The sequence below is a fragment of the Podarcis erhardii genome (assembly GCF_964252035.2).
Source record: "Podarcis erhardii genome assembly, chromosome: 11".
In the NCBI taxonomy this organism is placed as follows: Eukaryota; Metazoa; Chordata; class Lepidosauria; order Squamata; family Lacertidae; genus Podarcis; species Podarcis erhardii.
In genome coordinates this window covers 26264743-26283130 of record NC_138501.1, presented here as the reverse complement: position 1 = coordinate 26283130, position 18388 = coordinate 26264743, and the positions used below count along the sequence as shown (strand labels likewise).

Sequence of the window (18388 nt, the reverse complement as noted above, 5' to 3'; positions counted from 1 at the left end):
CTTTAAACCTCTTTCGTTGACCACCAGCATTACGCTTTCCATTTTTAAGTTTGGAATAGAGTAGTTGCTTTGGAAGACCAGTCCAGAGGGGTGGGCCTGTCTGTGAGCTATGGGGACCAGTAGGTCTCACTTAGTGTAAGGCAGCTGTCTATGTCCTTCCTATTCCTCCATTAACTTTAATAGGGAAGTAGGAGGCTACCTTACACTGAGTCGGAATCTTGGTACACCTAGCTCAGCATCATCCACACTGATTGGCAGTGACCCTCCAGGATTTCATATGGGGCAGATGTTTAAGGATTGAACCAGAGACCTTCTGCATGCATAGAAGGTGCTCTACTACTGAGCTAAAGCCCGTCCTGTGCCACCATTTATCTCTTCCTTATTCCTCTTGCCTCTCTACCATTTGTATTTGTGATTAATATCTGTGCATTCCCCCCCCCCTTTTGCTTTCATTCATGACATCAAGGCTAAAATTAAGATTTATCCTTCAGGAGGAAGATCTGTCTTCCTGAATCATCTGTGAAGAGCTTAGCTTCCTTCCTCTCCCCCCTCCCAACCTCCCATCTTTAACAAAATAAGATGTCAATTACATAACTTCATAGCCCCAAGTCAAGCAGAGGATAGCGGGTAGGGTGGGAGAGAATCCAAGTTCCTCTGACCCAACTGTGATGGCAGCAGCACATTTAGACATGCTTCTCCGCAGGATCCCTCCGTTTCCACCCAAGGAGCTGCCAATCCCGACTTTTGAGAAACAGATGAATTAGATGATATATTCTAAAAAGGAAATGAAGTTGAAGTCACCCTGGCCAGTTTCCACTTCAGCCACATAAGCCGTGATTAGAACTGCTTTTCTCAGTCTGTTACACTTTGTATTCATTCTGCCGCCTCAGTTGTGGGGAGTGCTGTTGGAAGTGGCAGAAGCAGTAAAAGGATGAGAGAAGGCAAGCCATTAAATGACAGAGGAATTTCCCTTTCCTCTGCAAACTGTGATAATAATTAAAAACAAAAAATATATATACTGAACTGTGCCCTCAACCAAATGCAAACTGAAAATTTACATGAAAATAGACTAAAGGGAATATGAGACAGAGATGGATTCATCAAAGTAGATCTTTCCCTGCAGCTTCTGAATTTAAACTAACTCCACTCCTGTTTCTTATTTCTCTAAGTTTAATGAATACTAATAAATAGCGCTAGTGATTATTACTCAATTGCTATGTAGGTGTAGATAACACTATGATTTTCTATTTATGATGAATCATTTATATATGCATAAATATACACACCTTCACTACTTATCACAAGGAGTCCTGTCAATTTTCAAGGAGATATATATGAGGATGCCTTTAGAAGGAAACACTGCATTTGAAGTATTCCACACACACCAAAAAAATTTTTGTTGCTTTCATCAACACCTTTCCACCAACAATATTAAATTCAGTGGTCTCAGATCAAAGCTGGTTTCCAAGATTATTTTTCCTTTCTATCTGCATACATCCAAATTTTAACAATGAATCCTTTGCCTACATGCTACATTCATAAAAAAAGGTCCTTAGATATATAGATATAGCTAGATAGCTAGATAGATTGCTACATTATTTCGGAAATAGAGCAATTATTTTAGACGCTCTTATTGCCAAGGAACTGCTCCGCTTTATCCATTAATGGGCTGTGGGATAAAGAGCTCTGAGGCAACTTCCCAGGGATTCTGATATGTTTATTTATGTGAGCAATGTGAAGGATCACGCATGGGGAGTGTTACTGTCTGGAATCCGCCTTGCCTGGCACCTAAAAAGGCCTGCATCTGAGCAGGAGGCTCACTGCTGACCCCACAGCTGCTAGCCTTCCTCCTCTTCCTCCTTCCTCCTCTTCCTACCTGATCACCTCCCTTCTCCACTTGCATTGACAGCGACAAGAAAGATCAGCAGCCTCCTTCTGCTGCACATTCCATCAGTGGAAGGATTTCTGCTTGTGCAATAGAACATTCCCTCTCTGCACCCCCAGTGCTGTTCTAGGGGTTCTCCCCAACTCCCTGGAGTAGATTTGGGAAGGAAACATAGCACAACTGGGAGAGGAATTGGGGAGAGAGTCCTGCTGCACAAGCGAAAACACTTATTTTGGTGTGACAGGTTAACCAAACACCACCCAGAATATAGAATGTATTATATAGAAATGTGGCAGAATTAACACTGGCATCAATTATCCAAACTCAGTTCGTAGAATCTTAGAGTTGAAAGGGACCCCAAGGGTTATCTAGTCCAAACCCTTGCAATGCAGGACTCTCAACGAAAGCATCCATGACAGATAGCCATCCGACCTCTGCTTGAAAACATCCAAGGAAGGAGAGTCCACAACCTCCTGAGAGTCCACAACCGCCACTGTCAAACAGCTCTTACTGCCATAAATTTCTTCCTGATGTTTAGTCACAATTTCCTTTCATGTAACTTGAATCCATTGGTTCCTGTCTTATCTTCCAGAGCAGGAAGAAACAAGCTTGTTCTATCTTTTGTGTGACAGCCCTTTCGATGTTTGAAGATGGTTATCATATCTCCCTTCAGTTTCCTCTTTTCCAGGTTGAACATACCCAGCTCTTTCAATTGGTCCTCATAAAGCATGGCTCCTAGACCTTGATCTTCTTGGTCACCCGCCTCTGCATATGTGCCAGCTTGTCAATATCCTTCTTAAATTTGTGGCACCCAGAACAGGACACAGGTGTGGTCTGACCAAGGTAGAATAGTGTGGAACTATGACTTCCCTTGTTCAGAACACTATGCTTCTTTTGATGCAGCCTAGAACAGCATTAGCTTTGGTTTGGTTTTTTGCTGTTATATCACACTGTTTACTCTTGTTAAGCTTTTGGTCTCCTAAGACACATAGATCCTTTTCAATGTATGAACTACGGGCAAACTAGGTGCCCTCATCTTATATTTGTGCATCTGGTTCTTCCTGCCTAAGTTTAGAACCAGACATTTTCCCCAATTCATTTCGTTAGTTTGGGTCTAGTCCTCCAATCTGTTAAGGTCACCATGAATCCTGATTCTGTATTCTGTACCATTAGCTACCCCTCCCAGTAGCTGAGCTGGCCCAAGCCTAGGTGAGTGAAAATGAGCCTTTGAAACAGAGTTTGATTTACACCACCTTTTATGCCAGTGTAAGTTCTGCTGACTTGCCAGGTCATGTGACTGAAAGAGGTTTGGAATAGGTGCCACGCGTCTTCCACATCCCCAGAATGCCCCTTTTGGGGGACTTTTGTCAGCTTAAGGTCAGCTGTCTTAAATTCTGCTGGCAGAACCCTGGCTGAGGTGGCGTAAGCTCTGGTTTAGCAGAGTTGAGGGAGTTATCCTGACAGAACTCTGTCTGACAGCCCAACCTATTGAAAATTTGCTCATCCTGGCAGATCCCAGGTTTGGATTAGACTGTAAATTTGTGAGCATTTGGGTTTGGGTTTGGGTTTTTTTGGCAAATATATACATATGGCTGATTAATATTCTACAGACTTTTAAATGTATCTGTGGGAAGGGGGGTTATTATTTTGCTGTTTTGTTTTACTTATTTAATCCTTTTTTTAATTATGTGAGCCGCCCTGAGATATTATGATGAAGAGCGGTATATGAATCTATTTTTTTTAAAAAAAATGTAAATAATAAATTAATTTATTGAGATTTTAGAGTTATACAACAGTTACGTTAAGTAACAAATTCAACAACAGAATTCCCACTCATTTTGCATCTTGAAGTACTTACAGGGTAGTTTGGGGTATATATGTAACATTGTTACATCCATGCCTTTGTTTTCATTTTTTCCTTAATTTATTTTCTTCTTTTCTCCACAGGATATCTCATTCCTGGACTGTGTTTTCTTAAAACTTCAAAGAAGCAAAGGAGAAAACAAACCAGCAAAGAACGCATAGAGGCCTGGACCTCAATGTTTAGCTGTGGAGACCTGCAGGAGACCTGCAGCTTAGCTGTGGAGTCAGTTGGGCTTGAGCAAGCCACTTCCTTTCAACCTCAGTTTCTCTATCTTTAAGATAGGTATTGCAGTAGCTACAAAGTAGGCCAGCTGCGATTGTGGTCAAAGTCTGGATTGTAAAAGAGACCCACGTGTGAGAACAATTTTTAAAATTACAGAGCTGAAAATTCAATTTTGTGCATGTATATGTGTGCATTTGGACAGATAGCAGCAGCAGCGTGCTTGATTGGTTACCAAAAGCTGCTTCTTTGTTCAGAGCTGATATAACTTCTGCTCCCACCACCCGCCATTAAAGCAGAAAAGCAAGCATGTTGGATTTCAATCCAGCTGCTCATATAACAATTGCCTATGGATCATATTTAATAGACTCATATTTATTATATAAGTACGTGCATATACAAAACAAAACCCAGTGTAATTTTTTTAACATAGATCTTTTCAATAAGGAATACTGCTAAGATAATGTTTCCCTTTTCCACGCACAGCTAGATAAAGCCTATTTCCCCCCCTTTCTCTCTCTCTCTTACACACACACACATACACACACACACACACACACACACACACACATGAAAAATCTCTCTTTAGTTACTTATTTCTTTTCCCCATGGTCAGGTTGGCTGCATCTCCAAACACTTGTAAGTACTGTATGTTCTGTCATATCCTGAAGTCATGCATTAGCACCTTTTCATTCAGCAAAGGGTGAGAACAGATATCTTTTGGCAGCTGACAGCAGGGAGCAGGCAGAGAGGAGGGGAATGAAGCTGTAGGACTAGGACACTGTGGTGGCCTAGTGGCTAGCATGGCTAATGTACCAGCTGTGAATAACCTCTTTTTTCTTATCCCATCCACCCAACAGATGTCTCTCTGTCATTGTCATGTCCTCAAGCTATCCTGGTAAATGATTTGTGCATTATAAGTGAGTCACCAAGGTGGCAATTGAACCTCTTCACAGCTCAAAATTGTTGATGTGTGCACTGAGAGTGAAGTGTGAGTGAGAGAGAGGGAGGGAGGGAAAGAATGAGAATGAAAGAGGGGAAAAATTGGGAGGGAGGGGAGGGGAGGAAAGAAGGAGGAAGAGGGAAATGTCAAGGTTACCTTGTTTTGCCTGGAGAATCAAATGGGAGGGCAAATTAACTCCTGGCTCTGCTTGATCTTTCGGATCTCCTTGACAGAGGCAACCCCTACCTTCCTCCCTTCCTACCCGAGCAGATGTAAATATCACTTTGAAAAATTAAAAAATGAAGAATGCAGCGATCTGTATTGTGTGCCTGCTTTGGTACTGTGGAAAGAATGTTAATAAATATACAGAGAGGCTGCAAAGTTTGCCAGTATAAATAATGTAGCATTTCAAAGTGTGTCAGTAAATGTAATTGAATTTTTCAATGTAAAGATATAGTTTGGTTATAAATTGGAGTCATGCTTGACATTAGTTGGGCATTAGGAGATATTAATTAGATACTACTCACTTCTTTTTGGTTTCTTTTTTTCTCTGTTAAATGAATAATCAGGAGACAAAAAAAATTGCAAGCATGCAATTTAGAGAATTTTTTTTAAAAAAAGAAAATCTTGAAAGCAAGCTGCTTGGTAATTGTTAGTGGGGGTAAATAAATGTCTTTTTAAAAAAACCTTGTCAGTGTGCTGTCTCAAACATGCTCTCTCCAATACTAACACAATACGGAGAAGCTAATCCATTATAATACTTTGTAATGATAATAAGATACGTTGAACAAGTAGCCTAGGGAAAAGATAGTAATAGTCACCTTTAGGCAGAGGAAGAATAGCAAGCAACTGTACATTTTTACAGGAGGCTGATGACAACATTTCCTGTGACTTTGAACTTACTTTGGCCATCTCTGTTCTGGCAACAATTCTGCATATCAATCAGACTGTGATATTTCTTGCCTGACATTTGGAATGTAATGTCTAAAAATTTACTTATGTGATCTTTGCCTGTTGGCACCCTGTTCATATGTAAATATATTAGTCGGGTATTTGCCTTATGCTGGCAATGCTGCCTATAGCTCTTGTGTGGGGCTATCATGACCTCCATATATCTAGCAAATGCTGGCTATATTTCCTCCTTGTTGCTGATCATCCAGCAGCACTTCATCTTGTTAATCAGGCTGTTTTGTTGCCTCAGCTAAGCACAGCACTTGCTTTCCTTCCTTCTTGTATGATTTACTTGGGTGGTGTCTTATTAATCCTTCTATGTTTATCCATAGTGCATTAGTCTAGTTCCCAGTCTTTTACTCCACAAGTTGTCACCATGCTTATTTTTTTTATCCCAAAGTCAAACAGGATTTTCTCCCCTTCAGTTTTTCTTATGCCTTTTTTGACCTTGTATTGGGTCACTTATAATCCAAAGCACTCCTTCCCTGCTTCCCTCTCAAGAAACCAGTATGACAGATTAGATACAGGTTGCAAAATCCCTTTTAGGGCATTCAAGCAAGGGTTTGCTCTTGAGTACTTTGTGGCTTTTCACCTCACAGCACCTCCTTCCAATGTGTCAAAAGCAGCTGGCGAAACCAGTGGTTTTTCAAGGAGCTTGGAAGGGCCGCCCCCAAAAGAGGGAGTTTAGAAATCCTTCTGCATGGTGCCTGGGAGGAAGGGCTTAGAGATTCTGAATACTGAATAGCATATAAATGCCTGAAATAAATACCTAAGCTTGTGTTGAAATTGCTGACACATCTTGCATTAGCTGTAGTTTCCAAACTTGTCTTCAAAGGCAGCCCTATGTACAATGCATTGTCGTAGTCTAACCTGGTGGTAAAGTCTGTTGCATGAAAGGGTTCCTGGTTCACTTAGAGGTCCTACCTTACTCCTGGGCAGCATTGTAGCTGTGAATGGGACTCTGTCATGCCTCTCTCTAGTCAGGATTTTAGGATTAGGATTGTCAGTTAGCAATGATAGTTCAAGATACATCATGAAAAACAAAGAAGTTTTTGTTTTGATAGGTTAGTTAGTTCACCAAGCACTGCTCCTAATTTAAAATAGGGCAATTCTGACTGACAGATTGTTTTACCCTTTAGTCACAAGTGGGTGGCTCTATAATTGCAAACCATGCTGAGGATTTTGCTGCTTATTTACACCGACTTAACACAAATATAACAAGGGTAGGGAATCTTTTCTGGTTAGCAGGCCCCAGATCCATATCTCCCCACCCCTGGTGGACCAAATATGACAGAAGAAGGGTGGCACCCATCTGGCAATCACCTGACATCACTATGACCTCAGGTGACACTACACTTTGAAGGCCAGATTCTTGGGACTTCAAAGCACAGCCTGGGAAATAAATGAAAGCTCATTTGATTCTCACAACCCTGTGAGGCAGCTTAGTCTGAGAGACTGTGACTGGCCCAAGGTCATCCAGCAAGCTTCTTAATGGCTCAGTGGGTATTTGAACCCTGGTCTCCCACATCCTGGTCCATTGATGTAGACCTTTTTTAATGCAAGAACATTCTTTCATTAGTATTTTGAACATTTAATTGGAAAAGCATTGGCCTTAAGCATGCATAACTCTGCTTAGGATCAGACTGCATGCAAACATTCATTCTCCTCTAGGACCCTAGGCATCTTCTCATCTCCTTTAGTGGTCTTCTCTTCTGCCTCTCACATATACACTCAAAGGTGCCCATGAACACCAGAACTAGATGAAATGACACCGAGTGCATATGCAAAATAGTATTTTGCCTCTTCAGCAGGGCCTGACATAAGCATCTTAGAGCAATCACTTTAAATCATGTCTCAATCAAGAACATCCAGATCTTCCAACACAGAAGATTATGTTGGTTTTAGCGGGAGAGAAGGATTGTTTTGCCCAAATCCTGTGCTGATGCCATGTAATTGTAGTAAGGCAAAAATCCAATCGTTATCAAATGAATAAACAAATAAAACATACTAAAATACAAATTCTGACTGGTTGATGCTACAGCATAGATATATCATGCAGTGTCATGGCTATGAGGAAAGCTCTAATGGAACTTAGGCAAACACTCAAGGAAGTCAAGATCAGCTTAAAGGTTTCCCAAAAGGTTTTTGTAAAACAAAAAACTGTGACCATGATTTGCCATGTTCAGAAACTATACAAAAGATTTTGGGTTTTTTTATTTCTTTGGTTAGTTGCTAAAAGACGAATTAGCAATTCTATTTACATATTCATTTGATATGCATCCCTCTGTAGCTATTGTAGTGGCCAAATTTGATCCCTCAAGCCATCTGAATTTGGTGAAGAGTTTACGTTGCCTATATATTTCCCTGTGACCAAAGAAAACTAAAAGATTAGTTTGGTGATTATTGCTGCAATTTATTTGTTGATTCACCTTTAGTTTTGTATTCATCATATCAGAGCTGCAGATTCAGCATCGGCAAAGCTGCCAGAGTAGAATTATCAGTCCGTATTTATCTGCGTACTGACATAAAAGTGTATGTGTAGATGGATAGATAAACAAGGTAGACAAATAAGCAGATAAATATAGCTAGGCATGGCCTTGTTCCAGTCTGCACATGGGTATGCGTTATATGCAAAACACATTCATCCAGCTAATGGCACTCCAGTTGTTGTGGGCAATTATAATGAAAGCTGTCTAGCACTCATGGAAGCATGAGAAAAGAGAGTCCCTTGGTCACCACCCAAGGATGTCAGCTGCTTTTGCTGGGCTTGAAAATAACAGTCACAGCAACAAGTAGATAAATAGGTACCACTTGGGCGGGAAGGTAAACGGTGTTTACATGCACTGCTCTGGTTTGCCAGAAGTGGCTTAGTCATGCTGGCCGCGTGACCTGGAAGCTGTCTGCGGGCAAACGCCAGCTCCCTCAGCCAGTAAAGCGAGATGAGTGCCGCAACCCCAGAGTCGTTTGCGACTGGACCTAACGGTCAGGGGTCCCTTTACGTTACAACCTGAACCTACAATGGAGAGACTCACAGCATCAGCACTCCAAGAAGGTCTTGCTTCTTCCATAACCACAGACTTGGATTTAAGCAGAAATCAAGCATGTCCCTCCCTCTCAGGCTTCTGCCTGCAGCCTGCTTCTCAACCAGCTCACACATGCCTCATCTCTGGTTTAATCCTTCTAACTACAAGCCAGTTGAGGGAGGGAGACCCACCCATTCACCCTCTGGTACAGAGCCATTTCCATTATTACCCTAACAACCCATACTTAGGCAATTACCAAGAAGCTGACCTGACTATTCCAACAATTGAATCCTTGCAGGATCCAGGAATTAGAAGGGACTCGGGCAGGATCCAGGAATTAGAAGGGACTTGGGCCCCCACCTGGGAAAAAAGCCTCACCACAGTATCTTTAAGCAAAAAGAAGCCTTGATATCTGGGAAGTAAATGCTGACTAACAGTGCCTTTGTTCTTTTGCAACTTATCCCCCCCCCCCGCCCCGCATAAAGCAGGATCAGTGGTAAAATGTAAATAAAAAACCCTAAATTGCTTTATTCACCGTGCACATTCTGCAGTTAAAGTGAATGAAATCTCCTTTGAGGAAACATCTGACTAAGCAAAATAATGGTTATGCATTTGTGAAAATGCTTAATGAACTCCCCAGTTAAAATGCTGTTATTTTAGAACCCATTACAATGTATGTTAAATTAATTTGAGGCTCCGTGGTTGAAAAACCCTCCCCCCCTCCTTTTTTAATATACCAAAAATAATTGACCTTAGTTGCACGTGAGGGGGACAAAGTTCCTACACGGTCAGGAATGTTGGTAGTAAAGCCGAATGCAGGAGTCCACAAGTGGAGGAGTAAGCTTTTCACAAATCTTGTCTCCATAATCATTTGTCTAGTGTCAGTTCAAAGTCAGGGAACTTGCCAAAGATCAAACACATTTTTTTCTTTAAACAGTGCATATTGTAAATGTTCTGGCTGGCATTCGTTTTCTGTTTCTTCCTGTTCTAAAACATACATACTTACTATGCCTGCAATGTTTGGGGTTATATCTTATAGGCTGAAGGAAAATGTATCGCTTGTCCACAGAGTAAAATATTTCAAATAATGGTATGCAATTCTCAGCTACTAGAGGCTGAGGAAATAAAATCAATGGGGGGTGGGGGGAGAACCCAACCCAAAAACGTTGGGATGTACAGTGGTACCTTGGTTTTCGAACTTAATCCATTCTGGGAGTCCGTTCAACTCCCGAAACCGTTCGAAAACCAAGGTGCAGCTTCCGATTCACTGCAGAAGCTTCCAATCCAATGGCATTCAGCTTCCAAAAAACATTCACAAACCGGTTTGCAGCATTCTAGAACCAATTTGTTCGACAACTAAGCTGTTCAGAACCAAGTTAGATACCAATCTCAATTGTCCTTTAGCTGAATTTTACTGATTGTTCTCTCCAAGCAGTTGTGTCAATCAGTGTACTGAGGACTCAGCTAGATTGGTAAAGAAAAAGCGATTTATATGCGTTCTATATGTGACAGAACACTGTGTCACCAGATGGTGCTGTGGACTCCCATTTTTCCATACTGGATTTCCCTGTTTAGATTTACAGCAAGTTTAACTGAAACGCTTCTTTGATGTGTCTAGATCCAGCCTTAGAAACATTTGTGCCTCCCTGATGTTCCTATGCAAAATCTGGGTATGGAATACTAAGTAGAGCAAAATAATAATAATAACTTCAGACCTAGAGTATTTAACTCCTGATCCATGTGTGCTCTGATGCCCCATGTTACTGAGGTCACTTGTCTCTGCTATTCCCAAGATGCATTTTAAAAGGGAATCTCAGGAGAGAAGCTGCTAACAAGAGAGGGAAAGTACTCGTGTTATTGACTAGGTCCAAGGAGAGCCTTTACTCCATTTCCCAAGGGTGTTCTCTTACTAGGCAGCCATTTCAAATATATAGAGAGTACTTAACTAGAGAATAAAAGGCTAGTAATATGAGAAGTGTATCAGTAAACTGAGAGTACAGGATCCAAAATGTTGAGAGGTGTAGTTTGTTAAGGGTGTTGAGAGTTGTTAGGAGACCCCATTCCCTTCGCAGAGCTTAAATTCCCAGAAAAGGGATTGCTGGTGAAACCCGGGGCCAGATTTTAATATAAGCTAAAACAGTTATAGCTTAGGGCCCCACTCTCTTGGGAGCCCCCCTAAAAAAATAAGGAAAAAAACTGGATGTACATTTCCGAAATGTAAGTTAAAAAATAAATAAAATAAAACCTACATACAGCAACAGCGGCAAATGGCTTTAGATACCTATTAGGTCCATAAATTACCCTATAGCATATATTCGACACAAAAAACGGTGACAATTTGTTGCTGACAAAGGACAGCTGGACATATAAAGGGCCCCATTACCTTCAGTAGCTTAAGGGCTCATCAAACCTAAATCCGGCCCTGGTTAAACCGTTTTGAGAAGTGTAGCTCTGTGAGGGAAACAGAAGTCTCCTACCAACTCTTGGCACCCTTAACAAACTATGGTTCCCAGGATTCTTGGGGGAAGTCATAACTGTTTAAAGTGGTATGATACTGCTTTAAATGTATAGTGCAGATGGAGCCAGCCTCTAGATACCTTGATTTATCAATGCAGCTTGTACCAACAGTGGGATGGGGGTCCTTTGGACACCCTCAAAAGGACAACAGCACCCCTATCTCCTTCCCCTTTCCTCAAATAAATATCTTTTCCACCTTGGCTCAGAGGGTGATGTTGAGTTTCCATGCAAGATCTTAGGGATTACAGTGGTACCTCAGGTTAAGAACTTAATTCATTCCGGAGGTCCGCTCTTAACCTAAAACTGTTCTTAACCTGAAGCACCACTTTAGCTAATGGGGCCTCCCGCTGCAACTGCGCCGCTGGAGCACGATTTCTGTTCTCATACTGAAGCAAAGTTCTTAATCTGAGGTACTATTTCTGGGTTAGTTTGTAACCTGAAGCATATGTAACCTGAAGCGTATGTAACCCGAGGTACCACTGTATAGATTATTCATATTGTGCCATGAACACAATCTACAAAAATGACAAATAATACTTTACCTTCTTTTCTCAGCCCAGCACTAAGATTTGACCTTGCCACCAACTTGAGCCATGTCACCCGGACCTTGCCTCCGAGGCAATTCCCAACCTCAATGAATTCTGCAATGATCCTGTTCCCAACCTGACCACCCACATTAGAATGAGATTACTGACAGGTACAAAAAAAGTGTTTCCTAATGAAGTCTAGCGTATGCACTAAGGTCATGGAGGAGGGAGAGTACCTCAATCTTTGAAGTCATTTGCAATTAGGGGGAGAAGTAATTGAATTGGATTCCTCTGCTATCTCCTCCTTCCATTTCTATCTCTCACACATGGACATTACCTATGACCCCCTATGAAATATTAATAAAATGCAGATTTTAAATATTAAAGCTTTACATTCATGTTAATGAGTACTGTCAATCAGTTGAGGCTAAACATGTAGCTAATTTCAGAGTTAAGATTCGATGTTCAAAATTATCTTATCAGTGGGGGTTGGGGACTGCAAAACTAGAGGTGAGAAAAATAATGATCTCTCTCCTTTCAGAAGCTCACAAGAACTGATACCGATGCCATTAACATGTTGTTAAAAATATTGTTGTTTTTAAAAAGCTATTTCCAAAAGTGGTGTTTGCTCAGCAGTGATCAATTAAGAATGCTAATGTTCGTGCATCAAAGATGGTTATTTTTCCTTGCGTTGGTAAAAGGTTGTATATTAGAGAGATAAGTTACAGTTTTGTTAAATGGAAATAATAATGTGAATACTATACTGTTTTCACCCGTATCTAACAGATTAATTGAAAGAAAGTGGAAGAGACAAAGAGATAAATGCATTTTATTTTCGCATTTCTGTATGGCACTCCAAACAGTAAGTTCAGAAATATTAAAATTATTTATCAGTCTTCATATTTTAGTCATGCACGAAAATGTCTTTATCCTTAAGGCAGGCACATGCTTATTTGTATATCGACTCATATGTTATGTAAGTGGAACTCTAAATAGATATTGTGTAATAATGTTCCAAAGTCTTTCACAATTTTGTATTTCCCCATCCCCGAATGACAAGAATTCAGTTTGCTTGAGTTATCAGCTAACAATGTCTTCAGATACTGGATATTATATGCCTTTCGGCATATATGCTAGAATAGCTGTGTTGGGTGGTATTGGTACCCAAGAGGAAGCATGGGGGATGAACGAGGACAACTGAGAATTTGGGACAATTGCACAAATCTATCACCATTTTGGGGACGCGGGTGGCGCTGTGGGTAAAACCTCAGTGCCTAGGACTTGCCGATCGTATGCTCGGCAGTTCGAATCCCCGCGGCGGGGTGAGCTCCCGTCGTTCGGTCCCAGCTCCTGCCCACCTAGCAGTTCGAAAGCACTCTTAAGTGCAAGTAGATAAATAGGTACTGCTTTATAGAGGGAAGGTAAATGGCGTTTCTGTGTGCTGCGCTGGTGCTGGCTCGCCAGCTGCAGCTTCATCACGCTGGCCACGTGACCCGGAAGTGTCTTCGGACGGCGCCGGCTCACGGCCTCTAGAGCGAGATGAGCACCTAACTCTAGAGTCGGACACGACTGGCCCGTACGGGCAGGGGTACCTTTACCTTTTACCTATCACCATTTTGAAGAACAACTGTATGCTAAATAGTTGGTGATGAGACAGGGGCAAAGTTTGCACATAACATGAACGCAAACCATGGTTTGTATTGTATGCTCAAGTGTATGGGTTCCTGGACCGAAGACTGTGGAAGTAGCACTCCAGCTGCTGCCATCTTACCTGGGGTTAAACTGTGTTGCTCAGGGCTTAAGCCATGATTTGGCTAACATGTCTGCTGAATCTGGATTCATGATTTGTCCCTTTGATACAAACAATGAGCAGCACACCAAGAGCAAATCCACCTGTGAAGCCAACCCATGGCTTAGTCTTGGGTAGCACAGCAGCAGGTGGACCAGAGAAGGAGTGCAGCAGCCATGATCTCTTCCTCAGAACCACCAGGCTTCCACATGCATGTTACGTCATTGTTTGGTTTAGCACTCCATGTGAACCAGGTCAATCTATATTTTGGCCTTAGTGATGGCTCAGCAGTGGATGTTTGAGGCCAGGCTTTGTATTGAGTATGTGAAAGCATCGACAGTATTAAATAATGGAATTGTAAGATTTATTCAACAAAGAGAAAAATGTGAACTTGGTCTTCAATCAAGGAATTCAGGTTCAGGAGAAGCAAAAGGGAGACCCCTCCACCGTCCTCTGTTGATGGGTCCAAAGTGTACTATCCCTTGCTGTCAGAGATATCCCATGGAAGTTGTGGGGAAATGTGCACACATTTCATCTAGGAACAGGTTTCCTTCAGTAGAATCAAGTACAACAAATACTATCAATTTATTATTATTATTATTAAGATAGGTGATCTTTACTGTTTCTAGAGACCCCATAATACATGAAACACACACATATATTCACATTTTTGTACTTTTGTCCAGTTACTGTATTCATTTTCCCCCAATTTGAACTATAAAATGAAGATTTTCTTTGAGTCAAAAGGAGAGTACCCTTAAACATTTTTTAGAAAAAAGCACTGAGTGTATGTTTGTGTGTGTGTGTGTGTGTGTGTGTGTGTCTATATCTCTATATCTCTAAATCTGTATCTATCTATCATCTATCTATCTATCTATCTATCTATCTATCTATCTATCTATCACATTTCTTGCTAATGCTAGATGCCCACCTTTCATCAGTTTGACCACATTTATAATCTAGAACCTAGTTTAGTAAAAAAAGAAGTTGCACTTTAAGCTCTGGGACTTAAGAAGCCTGAAGTTCATTCTGGTTATGGACCAAGTGCCATAGGTCAAGCTAAAATGCACTCCCATATATGCCACACTACAACAACTTGGGTCACACATTTATTCATAAATATTTACAAACCACACTTCCATGGGAAATATAGTAAGGCAATGTACAACATAAAAATGCAAATCAACAGTAATAACATTGATAAAAGCAGCAGTTAGATGTCAATAAAAACTGGTTGGTAAAAAAAAGTGTAATTCCTAACGCATGTCTGAACTATACAGTTTTTAGAAGATGTCTAAAAGAGAGCAGGGGTGACGTCTGGCAGATTTCTATTAACAATGAGTTAACAATGAGTTTCACATAGCAGACCCTGCCATAAACATGGAAGGTGCCTAAAGAAGCCAGGGTGGCTATCTAAAGAACTTTTAACTGAGTTAAGATTAAAAAAGGATGCGTACAAAAAATGGAAAAGGGGGGAAACCACCAAAGAGGAATTCAAACAAATAGCCAGCACGTGTAGACACAAAGTCAGAAAAGCTAAAGCACAGAATGAACTCAGGCTTGCTAGAGAGGTTAAAAGCAACAAAAAAGGCTTTTATGGGTATGTTCGTAGCAAAAGGAAGAACAAAGAAACAGTGGGGTCACTCAGAGGAGAAGATGGTGAAATGCAAACAGGGGACACAGAAAGGGCTGAACTCCTCAATGCCTTCTTTGCCTCAGTCTTCTCCAATAAAGAAAACAATGCCCGACCTGAAGAATTTGGAGCAAATGATTCAGCAGAGGAAACACAGCCTAGAATAACTAAGGAGATAGTACAAAAATACTTGGCTAGTTTAGATGTATTCAAGTCTCCAGGGCCAGATGAACTGCATCCAAGAGTATTAAAAGAACTGGCAGATGTGATCTCAGAACCACTGGCAGTCATCTTTGAGAATTCCTGGAGAACAGGCGAAGTCCCGGCAGACTGGAGGAGGGCAAATGTTGTTCCTATTTTCAAAAGGGGGAAAAGAGAGGACCCAAATAATTACCGCCCAGTCAGTCTGACATCAATACCAGGGAAGATTCTGGAGCAGATCATTAAGCAAACAGTCTGTGAGCACCTAGAAAGGAATGCTGTGATCACCAATAGTCAGCATGGATTTCTGAAAAATAAGTCATGTCAGACTAACCTGATCTCGTTTTTTGACAGAATTACAACCCTGGTAGATGAAGGGAACGCAGTGGATGTAGCCTACCTAGATTTCAGCAAGGCATTTGACAAGGTGCCCCATGATATTCTTGTAAAGAAGCTGGTAAAATGCGGTCTTGACTATGCTACCACTCAGTGGATTTGTAACTGGCTGACTGACCGAACCCAAAGGGTGCTCATCAATGGTTCCTCTTCATCCTGGAGAAGAGTGACTAGTGGGGTGCCACAGGGTTCTGTCTTGGGCCCGGTCTTATTCAACATCTTTATCAACGACTTGGATGATGGACTCAAGGGCATCCTGATCAAATTTGCAGATGACACCAAACTGGGAGGGGTGGCTAACACCCCAGAGGACAGGATCACACTTCAAAATGACCTTGACAGATTAGAGAACTGGGCCAAAACAAACAAGATGAATTTTAACAGGGAGAAATGTAAAGTATTGCACTTGGGCAAAAAAAATGAGAGGCACAAATACAAGATGGGTGACACCTGGCTTGAGAGCAGTATATGTGAAAAGGATCTAGGAGTCTTGGTTGACCACAAACTTGACATGAGCCAACAGTGTGACGCGGCAGCTTAAAAAGCCAATGCAATTCTGGGCTGCATCAATAGGAGTATAGCATCTAGATCAAGGGAAGTAATAGTGCCACTGTATTCTGCTCTGGTCAGACCTCACCTGGAGTACTGTGTCCAGTTCTGGGCACCACAGTTCAAGAAGGACACTGACAAACTGGAACGTGTCCAGAGGAGGGCAACCAAAATGGTCAAAGGCCTGGAAACGATGCCTTATGAGGAACGGCTAAGGGAGCTGGACATGTTTAGCCTGGAGAAGAGGAGGTTAAGGGGTGATATGATAGCCATGTTCAAATATATAAAAGGATGTCACATAGAGGAGGGAGAAAGGTTGTTTTCTGCTGCTCCAGAGAAGCGGACACGGAGCAATGGATCCAAACTACAAGAAAGAAGATTCCACCTAAACATTAGGAAGAACTTCCTGACAGTAAGAGCTGTTCGACAGTGGAATTTGCTGCCAAGGAGTGTGGTGGAGTCTCCTTCTTTGGAGGTCTTTAAGCATATGTCAGGAGTGCTCTGATGGTGTTTCCTGCTTGGCAGGGGGTTGGACTCGAAGGCCCTTGTGGTCTCTTCCAACTCTGTGATTCTATGATTCTATTCTATGATTCTATAAAGAAAGCTCAGACCCTGGAAGAAGCCAATCAAAACTGTGCAGCGTGGGTGGGGCACCATAAATACCCTAATAGAAGATCTCAGGGATCACTGTGGAGCAGAAGAAATAAGGCAATCTTCAGTGTAGTCTGGACCCAAGATGCATAGGGCTTTGTTGAGTCAACTCAATAACCTTGAATCTGACCCAGCAGCAAATCAGCAACCAGTGCAGTTTTCTCAGCAAAGGAGTAACATGCTGCCACTAACCTGCTCCTGTGAGCACTCTGGCCACCGCATCCTGCATCAGTTGCAGCTTCTGGTCCAGATACAAGGGCAGTCCAACATCTGAAGGGCTGTCAGATGGATGGTGGAACCAGATGTTTCCTACTGCTTCAGAGGGGAGGACCTAAACCAATAGACTCAAATGACAAGAAATGAGGTTTTGGCAAACATTCAGAAGAACTTTCTGGCAGGAAGAGCTATTCAACAGTGGAACAGTGGAAGGTGATGGACTCACCTTCACTGGAGTTTTTAAACAGAGGTTGGATGGCCATCGGTCAGAGATTCTTTAACTGTGATTCCTTCATTGCAGGGGGTTGGACTAGATGAAGCTTGGAGTCCCTTTCTACTCTACAATTCTATGATTCTATGAGCAGGATTGATTCTCTGCGAAGTTAAGTCCTGCTCAGTTTGGCTGTGTGTTGAAGTCCTTAAGTCTGGACTTTGAAGTATCTTGCAAGGTGCTGCTGAAACAACGTTTTTATCCATTTTAGCAGCATTTTCAGTGCAAAGCCCTGGCAGTCGCTTGACATCACAATGACATCAGCCTTTGCCTGACTTGATCTACATCCTATACCCTTTTTAAAAAAATGCTGGCTCTTTGGGGGGGTTTTCTTTTATTGGGTTGTTGGTTTTGTTTTGATTTTATGTATTCGATATTTTATGTGAACCGCCCTGAGACCTTCAGGTATAGGGCGGTATAGAAATTAATTAATTAATTAATTAAATAGAAAAATAATCTGATGATCTGAAACTTGTAGGTACAAAGCACTTCCAAAAGGAAGGAAGAACCCCATTCCTGGTGTAGATGATTGTAGCATTAGTCACTTAAACCAATGAGTTTTAATGAATAGATAAACCAATTGATATAAATCTTCATAAATTTGCATTGGAGAATAACAGTAGTTCTAAAGCAAAAAAAAAGCCTACTTTGTTGCCCTGGAGAAATGCATGTGTTACAGCAGGTACCATGGTAAAAAAAAGCTTTCTGTCTCTCTTTAACATACAAAGGCATGTCTATTAATAGAGTGCTTAC

The 18388-nt window shown here is 41.5% G+C and overlaps 2 long non-coding RNA genes across 2 annotated transcripts in view; one reads left to right on the top strand and one right to left on the bottom strand.

Moving 5' to 3' along the window:
• LOC309352216 overlaps positions 1–18388 on the top strand; it is a 450312-nt gene that overhangs the window by 380393 nt on the left and 51531 nt on the right. Inside the window, exons 7-9 of the long non-coding RNA XR_014161138.1 lie at positions 3833–4031; positions 11958–12099; positions 12716–12791. This is a non-coding gene — a long non-coding RNA (uncharacterized lncRNA). The remainder of the gene's footprint in view (positions 1–3832; positions 4032–11957; positions 12100–12715; positions 12792–18388) is intronic.
• LOC309352444 lies at positions 12831–17478 on the bottom strand. The gene is made up of 3 exons (XR_014161322.1): positions 17341–17478; positions 13535–14268; positions 12831–13153 (listed from the first exon to the last, which is right to left on the bottom strand). It is a non-coding gene; the product is annotated as an uncharacterized lncRNA (long non-coding RNA).